The sequence below is a fragment of the Fulmarus glacialis genome, unplaced genomic scaffold, assembly GCF_000690835.1.
Source record: "Fulmarus glacialis isolate BGI_N327 unplaced genomic scaffold, ASM69083v1 scaffold25722, whole genome shotgun sequence".
Classification (NCBI taxonomy): domain Eukaryota; kingdom Metazoa; phylum Chordata; class Aves; order Procellariiformes; family Procellariidae; genus Fulmarus; species Fulmarus glacialis.
In genome coordinates this window covers 61,161-73,262 of record NW_009198855.1, presented here as the reverse complement: position 1 = coordinate 73,262, position 12,102 = coordinate 61,161, and the positions used below count along the sequence as shown (strand labels likewise).

At 39.4% G+C, this 12,102-nt stretch overlaps 1 long non-coding RNA gene across 1 annotated transcript; it reads left to right on the top strand.

Moving 5' to 3' along the window:
* Positions 1-1,688: 1,688 nt before the first annotated feature.
* Positions 1,689-10,277, top strand: LOC104073340. The gene is made up of 2 exons (XR_683482.1): positions 1,689-1,839; positions 9,628-10,277. It is a non-coding gene; the product is annotated as an uncharacterized LOC104073340 (long non-coding RNA).
* The last annotated feature ends 1,825 nt before the right edge of the window (positions 10,278-12,102 follow it).

Sequence of the window (12,102 nt, the reverse complement as noted above, 5' to 3'; positions counted from 1 at the left end):
TAAAGGTCTTTTCCAACCTAAATGATTGAATGATTCTATGATAATTTTGTATGTGCAGAACATCATGTTAAATATGACTTCATATAACAATTAAAGGAGGAGAAAAAATGGTTGACTTGAACATTGAGATGGCTTCAAGAGTTACAAAATTTACTGTGTGATAAAACTTGCCATTGATATTTTGTATTGTGTCATAAAAAATTAGTTATTGCTTTATAATGAAAATGGGATGAGGCTGAAGTACTTGTAGCCACCTGCTCAGGTGTGCTGCAGCACTTAGGGCTAATTAACGCTTCTTGGAATGGGAAGACTTTATGCCTACCTGTACTGTATGCTGTAGTCAACTGAGAAATAGTGTGAGGCGCTGCTGGCATTAATTTGTCTCTCCGGAGACTTCATCCCCATCTGATGTTCAGAAGTACCAGCTGTTAAATGTCTCCTGTAGTGGTTTTTCTGACACTTACTTTTTCACTCACCAGTGTTAGTCTTGCTCAGAGTAAGGTTCAGATAGCTGTGCTTTCTGTTTGAGCTTGTTGCTGTTCAAGTGGTGGAGTGGACTTGTGCTGCTGAGTTTCATTTGGTGCTGATTAGGTCATGCTGTGTGTAGTTTGCATGTTACTGGTCTGTTTTTTCATGACTTGGTAATTTAGGACCAAAGATCATTGAGTCATTATGGGTCACAATTGGTTGTGGTGCCACTTTCCCATTGGTGCTTTTTGGATAAAAGACGGGATTTAAGAGCTGAGTGTGTCCTGCAACAAGTGCTTCTTGCACTCACCAGAATAGTTTGAGTCCCTGAGGAGAGAGCATGAAACCTCCTAATAGAAACACGTGCCAGTTCATTTCATAGAAAAGTTGTTAACTGATAGCTGGTTTTGTGGTCAACAGTTCTGCTTCTGCCTGCTGACAAGAGAAAGTTGAATGGTGATGCTCTGAAGGCATTTTCAGTTTTAGGTCCTGGCTTGGATCTGTAGCTTGGTGATTCAAGCCTGGTGTTTTTTTTCAGGTGGGTGAGCTTGTCTGTGATTGAACTTGGGCTGGCTGCTCTGTGAGCTTGGCAGCCTAACATGGAGTGATTGCTCAGGTGTGATACATCCAGGAGGCTGTTGCATCAGCAGCCAAACTCTCTTGCACTTGGAGGAAAAATAGAGAATTCCACTTGAATAATAAAGTGGTATGTTGGCAGAGAGAGGCTCTGCTGTCAGCCCTAGGAAAATACAATTTTGGATTCCAAAATAATTTTAACCAAAGAAATACAGGACACTCAAACTTCTGGAAGCGTAATGCACCAAGCTTGGGAGTGTCATGTTTTCAGGGTGGATGGAGGAATATATATCACCTTGGAAGAGTTGCCAAAATCAGTGGTGTTTTGGAGAAGAAACTCTTGGTAGTTCTTTGAAATACTTGGTCATCTCTGGAGTCATTCATAAAGTGATTTACCATTTAAGTCTGTCAGAAGGAATTGTTAGTTTCTGTTGAAATCCGTTCATTTTTCAGGTCTGTTGGGCAGCTTCAGGGATGATCCCCTTTATAGGGTATGAAACTGCCAGATTTAAAACTACATGGTTTATTAGAGGCATGGTTTTTTTGTTACAAGATGCAATTAAGTCTGTGACTTGGCGACATGGTGGAGTACTTGTCAGTCTAGCGCTGCGCGGGCTCTTAACACCTCTCTTCTGTCTGTTAACAGGGCATTGACTCTGGGAGGAGGACTGCCGCATTTGGAACACCTTAACCTCTCGGGTTGTCTCACTGTAACTGGTGCAGGCCTGCAGGATTTAGTTTCTGCATGCCCTTCTCTAAACGATGAACACTTTTACTACTGTGACAACATTAACGGTAATGTCTTTTTATGAAGACGTGATGCTTTTCTGGGGAGCAATGTTTGATTTAAGGACACTTGTTAAAACAAAACAAAAAGAACCACCAAAACCCCACTTTTTTTTTCTTGGCTGTGTAGCACTGAGTTTCACAGATTAATTATGAAATGATAACTGTTAAGTCAGTTTTTCCTAATTTGTTCTTTTTTGCTTGACTCTAGTACTGTTCTGTATTACCTAGGAAAGCATTTTTAGTCCGTGTATCTCATAATTTAGTTTAGCATAAATAATAGAGGTTAGAAAGAAGGTCTCCATATAGCTAATACATATTTGCCCTCACCATATCTTCCCTGTAAACGATGTAGTTGTATGTTTCCTTTATGGTCATAACTTCAGACGGAGGCTTCATTAGATTGGTACCAAAGTGGTGATTTTTAGGAAAGGAATGACACGTGTTTTGCCATGCAAACCTCCCATATTGCAGTAGTTTTGGTATAGGATATTTTCGATCCTACCGTCACGTGTCCTTATGGAAAATGTAATTTAGTTTTTCTGGTTTTGCTTGAGTCAGTAACTTATGAATGGATCTAAGCTAAGGAAGGATCTGGATAAATGCATAAAATCCGTTTATGGTGCAAGTCTTTTCAATGTTTACCACACTGGAATTCAGTCTATTATGTTAGGTCCAGTAAGCATTCATAGCATTAGAGATGGGAACCATGGTGTGATTTGTATTCCATGTGTGAATTTAAAACAGGTAAGTGCAACAGAAAGGAAGGGAAAAGGAGGATAACAACTGACTTCACAGGATTATAAAACAAAATTGTGTGTAAAACAAAATTATATTCCCTGGCAGTTCATGGTGTTCAGCTTGGTAATTGGCATCTATATTGAGATGCAGCCGCAGCAGGGGTGCAGGATGCCAGAGCTTTGGTACTACAAGTAAATCTGTACTGACATTTGGATATTCAATCCACTGACATTGATATAAGATGATGCACTTGGATTGGATCCTAATACTAGAAGTGAAAGTACTAAATCATATTTTGCTTCCATAATTTTTGCACTACTTTATACACTTTTTTGACACTGCTGGTTTTTTTCCTTTTGAGACACTTGCTTTTTGTTACTTCCTTCCATTCCATCCAAACCACAGCTTTTAAAAATCTTATAGCATTTCAACCTGAAAAATTTTCTTTTTTAAAATCCTTCACTGACTCTCCTTCCCACATTGTGTTGAGTTTAAAGATGTCTTCAAGCACCAATTAAAAGCCTTTTTCCTTTTACATCTTATTTTGTGCTGTTTTTCCTCTGTTTTCCCTTCTGTCTGTAATACCAGACTTGATGTTCTGGTTTGTCTTCAGACATTTCTGTTTCTCTCCTTGTCCCTAAAACACACTATGTCGTCTTAGTATTAGTTTACAAAGCCAGAATCTCTTGTGCAAGTCCACCACTTTAAAGCTTGCCTGTTCCATAGTATCCTCAAGAAATTATTTATATTTAAACAGAATACTTTTTGGAATTATTCTGTAAAGTTGTCCTGATCCTCTTCCTGTTTATTTCCTTCCTTTTACTGCCTGCTGGAAGCTGTGAGCCTATAAGCTCTGCTTGGTTCTGTAAAGCATCATGCATGCCTTTGGATGAACAGTTACTCCTGTAGAGAGAAATCAACAGGAAAGTGAGGCTGTAATGGTCCGACTTCTCACATCTGTTGAGAAATAGTAGCATCTCAGAAGTTTGTGGCTGTTTTCTTTAAGAAGGAAGTCGATAAAAACTTATAGGGATGTCCTAGCAAAATTCTGAAATGGGAAATAATCTTTTATAACTGAATCCCCTGCAGTTTTATCTGGGTACTGTTCTTTGTATTTTCACTCAAACGTCATTGTGATAGGGCTATTCAGTGTGAAACTAATGCCTTATTCCACTCTGTGGGCAGCAGGATTTCTGTGACAGCTTGAACTATTTCTGTATCACTTGGTATTTCTGAAGTAACTGTAGGGACAGCAGTAGCTGTTTAATTTAAATCAATCCATATCTGAAGCTGTTTATGTTTGCACATATATAAATTGTATTATTAACTGCTGCACAAAGATTACTGATCTGTAAGCATGTAGAGAATAATTTCATAATTTTCTTTGCCCACCAGCTTATCAGGGATTGTTTTCGGGGAAGGAGATATGTTCTGGGATCATGGTGGAAAACCTGTCAGTCTTGCAGAACAAAAAATGGAGCCAACAGCATGGAATTTAGTCATCTTTTAATAATAAAGATACCACTTTGTCATCTGTTGACATATAAGGGCTTTACTTTCACCTACAGCCTATTTTCAGATTTTTTTCTATAAACACTGAGCCTCACAGGGGGCCCTTACACACAGCTTCATTGGATTTTCTTTGTGGAGGGCTTGCTGGACTTGTTTGGTAGGCATGTTTGTTTGCAGTTTTCAGATTTCCATTGCAAGTGCTGGTCTAACCATAGCTGCTCTACCTTTTTAGTAAAACTAAAAAGGTAGAGCAGCTATGGTTAGATAGTTGGGTCTGAGTCACAGACTGCTGTTGCACAGCAGTAGTATGATGCAGTTTTTGTGAGCAGAGACCATGAATTCGCACACACTTCCAAATTTATTTTTTGTCTGTTTACTGTTAGTATGACTTCAATTCTTGGTTTGCATACTAATGTTTAGGATCTCTACCTATGTTTTGCTCAACACTGGAGACTTGGACTTAGATAACACTCAACTGCAGCTGAAAACAAATCTGTCAGTATACACCCCTTCTAATTGCCGATTTGTTTAGTGTCTAAAACACATTTGATTGTAAATCACACTGAACTCAGTAAGAATAGTTTAATGTTTGAGTTACCTCTTGCCACTTAGAAGTTTCTATTTCCCCATAGGCTGTTTTGTCCAGCTGTGTTCAATTTCCTTACTGTATTCTCAGTTTTAAAGCCTGGAGTGCTGTCAGCTTCAGGATTAGAAAAATGGGGCTCCCTAATTTCTGCAGCAGTAGCTCTTTGCAGCTTTTAAGTATGATTCAGTTTCTAGAGTTTTTTTAATGATGTAGTCCTCAGGTGCTGTAATTAAAGACACAGGGCATTAATGAAATAAAGTTGTGGTGATTCTGATGACTCACTCTTTTCTTCTGGCATTTAGAAATTCATTGGTCATAGTTTGATCTGTCTTCCAGCAATGGAGCCAAGACTTTGCAATTTCTGTTAAGATTTATGGACTCCTGTGTGCAGATTTATATGGGAATGCATTGTTGTTAGACTTCAAGAGTTTGGTCTCTCTTTAAGTTCTACGGATAACCAAGGTGCTCTCATAAAGGTCTGTAAGTGAAACTTTACCAAAGGCTGATAGAGAATAGCACTTAGTAAACTCAGATTTTAATATTGCCTTTATATTTTTTTTAAAGCTAATGCTTAATTTGATCACTTTTTTGGTAATTCCCCTGTAACATATTACTTTTGCTACATTACTGTCAAATATGGTATGCAGTGTTGATGATGGGAGCCTCTCCCAGGTGGTGGCTGTGAAAAAGAACTGTCTTTCCTTCCCTCCTTTGTGTTCCTCCCAGCTCATTCTTACTGCCTTCCTGTGGCCAGCATTAGTCTTTGTGTGGCTACTTTGTAAACTCAATCAAGATCTGGGGTAGCTGAAAGCTGCCTTTTTTTTTTTTTTCTTCTTTTTCCTTCCTAGATGGGTCAGGGATCCATCTTGCTGTAGACCACATGGATGTTTCTGCTGCCACAGCTGAGAGCTAGAATAAGTGGCTAAAGGGATGTGGTGGTGGCAGCCAGTTGTCCGGGCTGGAGTGGCTCTTTCACTGTGGTCTTGGTCTGGGTTGTCATGTACTCTTGGTGAAATGCCTAACGTCTTTCTAGGAAATTTTGACTAATTTTTGTTTCACTGATACATGTAACAAAATGGAGTAATCAAATAGCTATGCTCCTTTCTTACATTGCAAGATGTGTTTATATGTACTTTTATTTGAAAACACTGAGAGCTGTTAATCATGAGTAAACAGACCTTATTCTGGGTCACCTGAAGCATCTGAGTAATCAGGCACGCATGTAAAGAGCATTACAATAATCCAGTTCAGAGGTAACTAAACCAGTAATGTAGAGTGTGGCAGGTTAGATGAGAATCTGGTTAACTTTGCTTTCCCAGGTGAACCAGCTCAAACCACATTTAATTTAGGCACTTCACTGCTAGCACTTAAGTCTTCACAGTCAATAGAAAGAGAGGGACCCTTCTGAAAGTGATTCAGCCCTGCTGTAAGATCTGAAATTACCATCTCACTATACAATATAAAAGGAACTGTTTAACTTGGTGCATCAGTGAGGTGAGACGAATTGGAGACCTTGTATACAGAGTCCAGAGGAAGCAGGAGAGAGTGTTTTTTGGCAAGATTAAGGAGGCCATTTGAACTTAAACAGAGAGGGTTTGAAAACAAAGTCCAGTCCATATGAGGTCAGTAGCAAAGACTGGGGAAACCTGAGATTAGGAAGCCAAAGAGATGTAACCAAAAGTCAGTTGTAGTAAATAAAAGCTAGGGAAACAAAAACAGTCTCTGTGGCTATCAAAAGCAAAGGCATTTGAATTTTGTTATCTGTATAAAATGTAAAAAGAACAGGTTAAGGAGGACTAGGGCATTTATAGAGGAGATAAATGACCTGTGATGGAGGAGATCAATTGACATGTCAAAATATAAATGAAATGAGTCATAACCAAATAGCCTTACTGTTAAAACCACCATTAGTGACACTTACTACCTTATTGTGATAAGAGCATAAAATACCCTCCAAATTACGGGAATTGCCTGTATATGCTAAGAAAGAATACAGGGTAGCAGATTTCAGGAGATGAGGTTTGAACCCTGAGTATTTCATTTCATCAGAGTTCTTTATCAGAGGCTATAAAGGAAAGTTAGTGATGGTATGAGGATTAGACGTGGGACAAGAACTGCAGCATAGGAAGAAGGGTGCATTTTCACCATGATGTGGTTATGTCATTTGTAATTCAGTGCCTAATAAACTAGGAAATGAACCTTTAAACTTTTCAGATGATGCAGTTTACTTAGAAGTTTCTAAATTCTTGAGATTAAGTTGCTGGTTTAAATTTAAGACTGGTTTAAATTAAAAAACCGAAAGCTACTTTAAGGATAGAAAGAAAGGGCAGGGCTTAATGGTCACTGTTCAGGATGGACAGGAATCTGGGATTCCCTGTTCCCCGCCAAGAGTTCTGTACTGTGATCAGTCTTACTCAGCATTTCCATTGCTGTTGTGATGTAAGAAATGCACATGGTAATTTCCAAGTTTTTGAGTGGTACTGAGCTGCCTCAAGTAATGATACTGGTGCTGAATATTTCCAGAAGGACTTATTACGAGCTTCAGTATAGCTGTATGCATGGTTATATGTCCATGTGGTTGGGAATAATCAAACTGTGATTGCATAAAACTGAATTCGGAGCTGGCAGTTGCAACGTGGAGACAATGATTTCAGAGAGCTGTTGGTGCTAATTCTGAGATCTTTCCTGTTTGCAGCAGCAGCCAAAAAAGCCACCAATGTTACGCATCATCAGGGTGTTGAGAACGAGATAGAGGGTGTTGCTGCATGGTCCTGGAAGCCTTGGGGCGCTCACGTTTGGAGTACTGCATGCGGTTTTGGTCTCCCCATCTTGAGGAGTGTATGTAACGGAGTTACAGAAGATACAGAAGAGGCCTCCTAAAAAGAGTTAGGGAACTGAGGAGCTGTCTTGCAAGGACACGCTCAAAAGGCGGGAATGTTTCAATATGGGAATGAGAAGGCAGGAAAGGGGGATGACTTTACAGAACTGGGAAGGCAGTAGATGAGGTGAATGTGCCACAGTAACTCTCCAAATTCTGCAGTGTTACAGCTTGGCAATGGTAAGTGAAGTGGGTAGGCAATTGATTTAAAGCAGATGCACGATGTAGTGAACTTCTGGAATTTGGTCCTGTGGGGAATTGTGAAAGCAGATAGTATCAGCAGGTTTAAAAAGAAGTTAAACAAAGGCATGCACAGCTGAGCCATAAACAAATACTAAAGGGAATGGACTTTAATATCCCTATCACAACAGTTAGGGGTGCTGGGAAGATATAAAATGTATTCATGATAGGCTTATATGGTCTCCCTAGATAACACTTGCTGTTGCCAGTGATGAAGGTAGGGTTAGATGGACCATTGGTCAGACCTAGAAGGGCAGTTTTTATGTTCCAGTTATGGGCATGAGGAAGAACATTCTTAAAATGAGCAAGAAAAGGATGGAAAACAACATTAAAGTATATGGAGTATTCCCTTCCTTGGGATGTTGTGGTTCTGTGCGTTTTGTCAACAAGCATTTTACTAGAACTGTGACAGTTGCTTCAAAATTACTGATGTGCTGCTTAGCTGTGGCAATGATGAGGAAGGTCAGCTACGACTTGGAAAATGCTGCTGCACAGAACATGCTCTGCTAAACCAGCTATTCAGAAGCACCGAGTCTCCTTTTTAAAGGACTTACGAAGAAGCTTTCAAACTCTAGCTCGTAAGTGACTTGGAGGATCAAAATTTAGTTCAGGTGAATAAAAAGACTTGAAAAGGAAAATGAGTTTATTGACAAATGAAAAGTTTACTATTTTGCACACTGTAACCGTTCTCCTTCGTTATAGGTTCAGGTTTGTTTTATTCAGTCTCATGCATGTTAACTTAATTACTTTGTAGAATATTGTTCATCGGTGTGTGGCATGAAGCAGAAAGCTGATTTCCAGACACCAGGTTATTGGAAATTAATTGAATTATGACTTTAAATTACTGTTCAAGGCAAAAAAGCAAGCCAGACATAGCATGGTGCCCTAGTTCATTACATGATTTTGCTAGTCTTTTTAAAATGTATTAAAAACACCTTAAATAATCTTTGATTTGTCTCAAATACAAAGGGGGGAAATTTGGGTTGTCCTGGTTAGGTCTTTACCAGCTTGTTTTGTGTAACTTAGCAGCCCACTTCCAATTTGTGTTGGGTGGCAGAGTTCAGCCAACCTGAATGTAAATGTTTGTGTCTCTAAAGCAGGCGTATGGCTGCAGGAAGTAAAATCCTGTGCTAATAGATTGAATAGTTTCTTATCTCATGATCACTTTAACGTTTCAAATTAAAGGGATAACAGTAAGCGAAGGTAAGTGGAGGTGGGTAGAATTACAGCATTGGTTTATACTGTCTGGGCTCACAATTTTTTTTTTTTTGAATGGCTAGTTTTTAGCCTTATGGCTTCTGATAACTGCAGTGATAATAAGGGTGATTTTCTCTTTAGTTTTTGAATTTCCAGTCAGAGTACATGAGGTCTAGCCAACCATGAAGTGTTCACAGAGAAAAAACCTTCCAGACTAAAAAACTGTTCCCATTATAGTAGAAATGGTTTTGGAGATTATGGATTCTTTAGTAATGCCATGAAGTCATCATCTGAATTTGAAAAATGCGAGTTAAATATGCATTGTGAAAATACATCTCAATTCTGACAGCTAGCTGTGAGAGCTTGCTTAAACTTGCCCATTTAAGTGTTGCTCATCATACATCTGTGTCATTTTGAATGTGTTTTCATGGGACTAAGCAAGAGGAAAAATCTCTTGAAAAATGGCTGCTCCGATTGAGGTTTTCATACTGTGATAGTACTGACTGTTTCAGACTTCACAGTGCTGAATGAAGTTTAGTGTATGTACAAAAAGGAGACATTTTCTGAATTGCCAGGTTACGAGAATTCTGAATCTAAATAAATGGCCTTTTCTTCTTTTCACATTTGTTCTGTTTTTGTGCAGGTCCTCATGCTGAAACCGCCAGTGGATGCCAGAATTTGCAGTGTGGTTTTCGGGCCTGCTGCCGCTCTGGCGAATGACCGCTGACTTCTGATCTTTCAGTCTACTTCATTTAGCTGAGCAGGCTTCCTTTCATGCACTTTACTTACAGCTCGCATCTTGTGTTAACAATCCTTGGAGTGAGATTTGTTTATACTAGCCTGACCTGGCCCACAACTTCAAAATCTTAATTATGAGTGTACTGTACAGTGTTGTAACAATCTCACAAAATCTCATTTGGTTTGAAGGGTGTTGGGTTCTGTTTTACTTAATTTGGGGAAGACGGGAAAACATTCAGAGTTTTTTTTTAATGCCACTTTCTTCCAAGTTTGGCACTTAAACATACTTTACTGGATTATTTTGTGTTAAGTGAATGGTTTTTTATTTTGAATCTGTAAGTACAATATAAAGTTCTGCAGAGAATTTGAAATTTATTGTTTGCATTTGGGTAACAATTACACATCTTTAGGAGCCTTGTTTCTCCCCCTTTCCTCTCATCCTGAAGTCGTTCTTTATATTGCAAAATTAGGGAAATTCCCACCTTCCTTTTGCATTTGGTTTTGTATTTGGGCTTGAAAGACATACTCAAATAAAACATTCCCACCAATAAAAAATTTATGTAGCAGTTGAATATATATGCTTTTAAGGTGTAATATCCAGGCGTACCGTGCCAGTAGGCTGCAGATTGGGTGGGTGGGTGTTGCAGTGGTTGCAGAGCTGTGAACCTTGCAATGTGTGTGGGGAATTTTGTTCTGGTTTTTTCCTTCTATGACTGTGTTAAGGTGCATTTTTGAAACAGCTTCCAAGGAAGTCAGTTTCCATTCGTATGAAATCCGTGGAAGACAACTACATTTTCCCTATTGCTTTGATTTTTAGTAAGACCCCTCATTGAACAGTAGAGACCGGCGGGGTAGCAGAGAATCCTTTGTGGGGCTGAATGAAACCCACGCTAGGAAGAGAGATGAGTAACGTACGAGTCGTGTGTGTGTGTGGGGCGGTGTGGGGAAGAGCCCATTGCAAGAGGAAGTGAGTATTGTACTCATGTTAAGTGGCAAACTTTAATGGCCACCTGCTCGTATGACTGGCATAGTTGAAGGCTGTTTTTCTCTGGGGCAGAGGAGGGGTAGGTCGCAGCCATAGTAGAAGGCGGACAGGTTGTTTTTCCCCATCCTGCCTAATTTTGAAGGCTGACAATATGTCAAACTAGTAATTTTTACCTGTTTTCTGATTGGATAAATTCTTTTCAGTAGTATTTATTTAGGACAGCAGTCATGGTGATGTGTAGCTTTCAAGACTTCTGGTGCCTGGGAAGTCAGCTTGCAGGCATAGCTGGAGGTTACAATAAACTGCAAGTTTTGACACCATCTTGCTCCCACTAATACTGAAGAGTAGCAAGGTAAGAAAAATACTAGTGAATGTAGAGTTGGTGCAGAGTTGGCTGTTCATGGTTAACAGCTGAACATGGGCTAGAGGCAGAATGTACAGTGCTCAGTTAGAAGCCTGCAGAAGAGATATAAAAGGATACCATTATTCCAGCAACTGTTGCTTCAAGTAAGCTGCATTAAATTTACTTCGGTGCCCAAAGGTTAGAGTAGATACATGGCCATTTGTGCAATGCTGAATGAGGCGAGATGAGAGCAGCAAGGTAGACGGTGGGCTTTCTTGCATCTGTCCTTGTTCCAGAACTCTTGTTTCTGAGGCTGGGAAGGTGCAGCTAGAGGTCCTTCTCCTTGCTGCTAGGTGGTGGTTTCTGTGTAGACTAGTAAGAGTCACAGCTGAGGGCTGAGTCAGCTGCAGAAAGTTCTGTTCACTTACATCATGTTTCTTCTTCACCCTTCTCTGAAGGGGAGTTGGACTAAACTTGGGAGATGTCATCAATGTTGTTCCAGAGAGCATCATGTGATGACAATGTAGCTACTCCCTTCTGCTGGAGGTTTATAGAGGGAACCTGTGGTAGCAACCACAGGCTCTAAACCAAAGATTTTCTGTCTAGTATTTATTAGATGGACTGAGTCTAGCTTGGAATTAAGCTCAAGAACAATCTTAACTTTGATATGTTCTGATGAACATCCTTCCTAGCTCAACCCACCATCATTTTTGCTTGGAAGAGTAATTAGTAAGGTAACTGCAGGAAAAGGGCATATATTTATATCAGCATTAACAGTTAACACCACTACTTACACACGAATAAGCGAATTTGATTTTTAGTACTCTTTTGATAATCTTTTGCTAGGGTAACTTGCAGATAAGGATCTCATACTCCGAAGTAATTTAATCAAATTCTTGTATAAAATGAATGAGCTTCCACTTAGTTTTTGGTATAAATATTTATTAAATACTTAAGTTTTAAATAAAATGTTGTCTTATACCTCTAAATGGTGCTGGCATTATACAGACACTAAGTATGAAGTAGCAGAGGCAGCAGCTTCTTAAAGATTG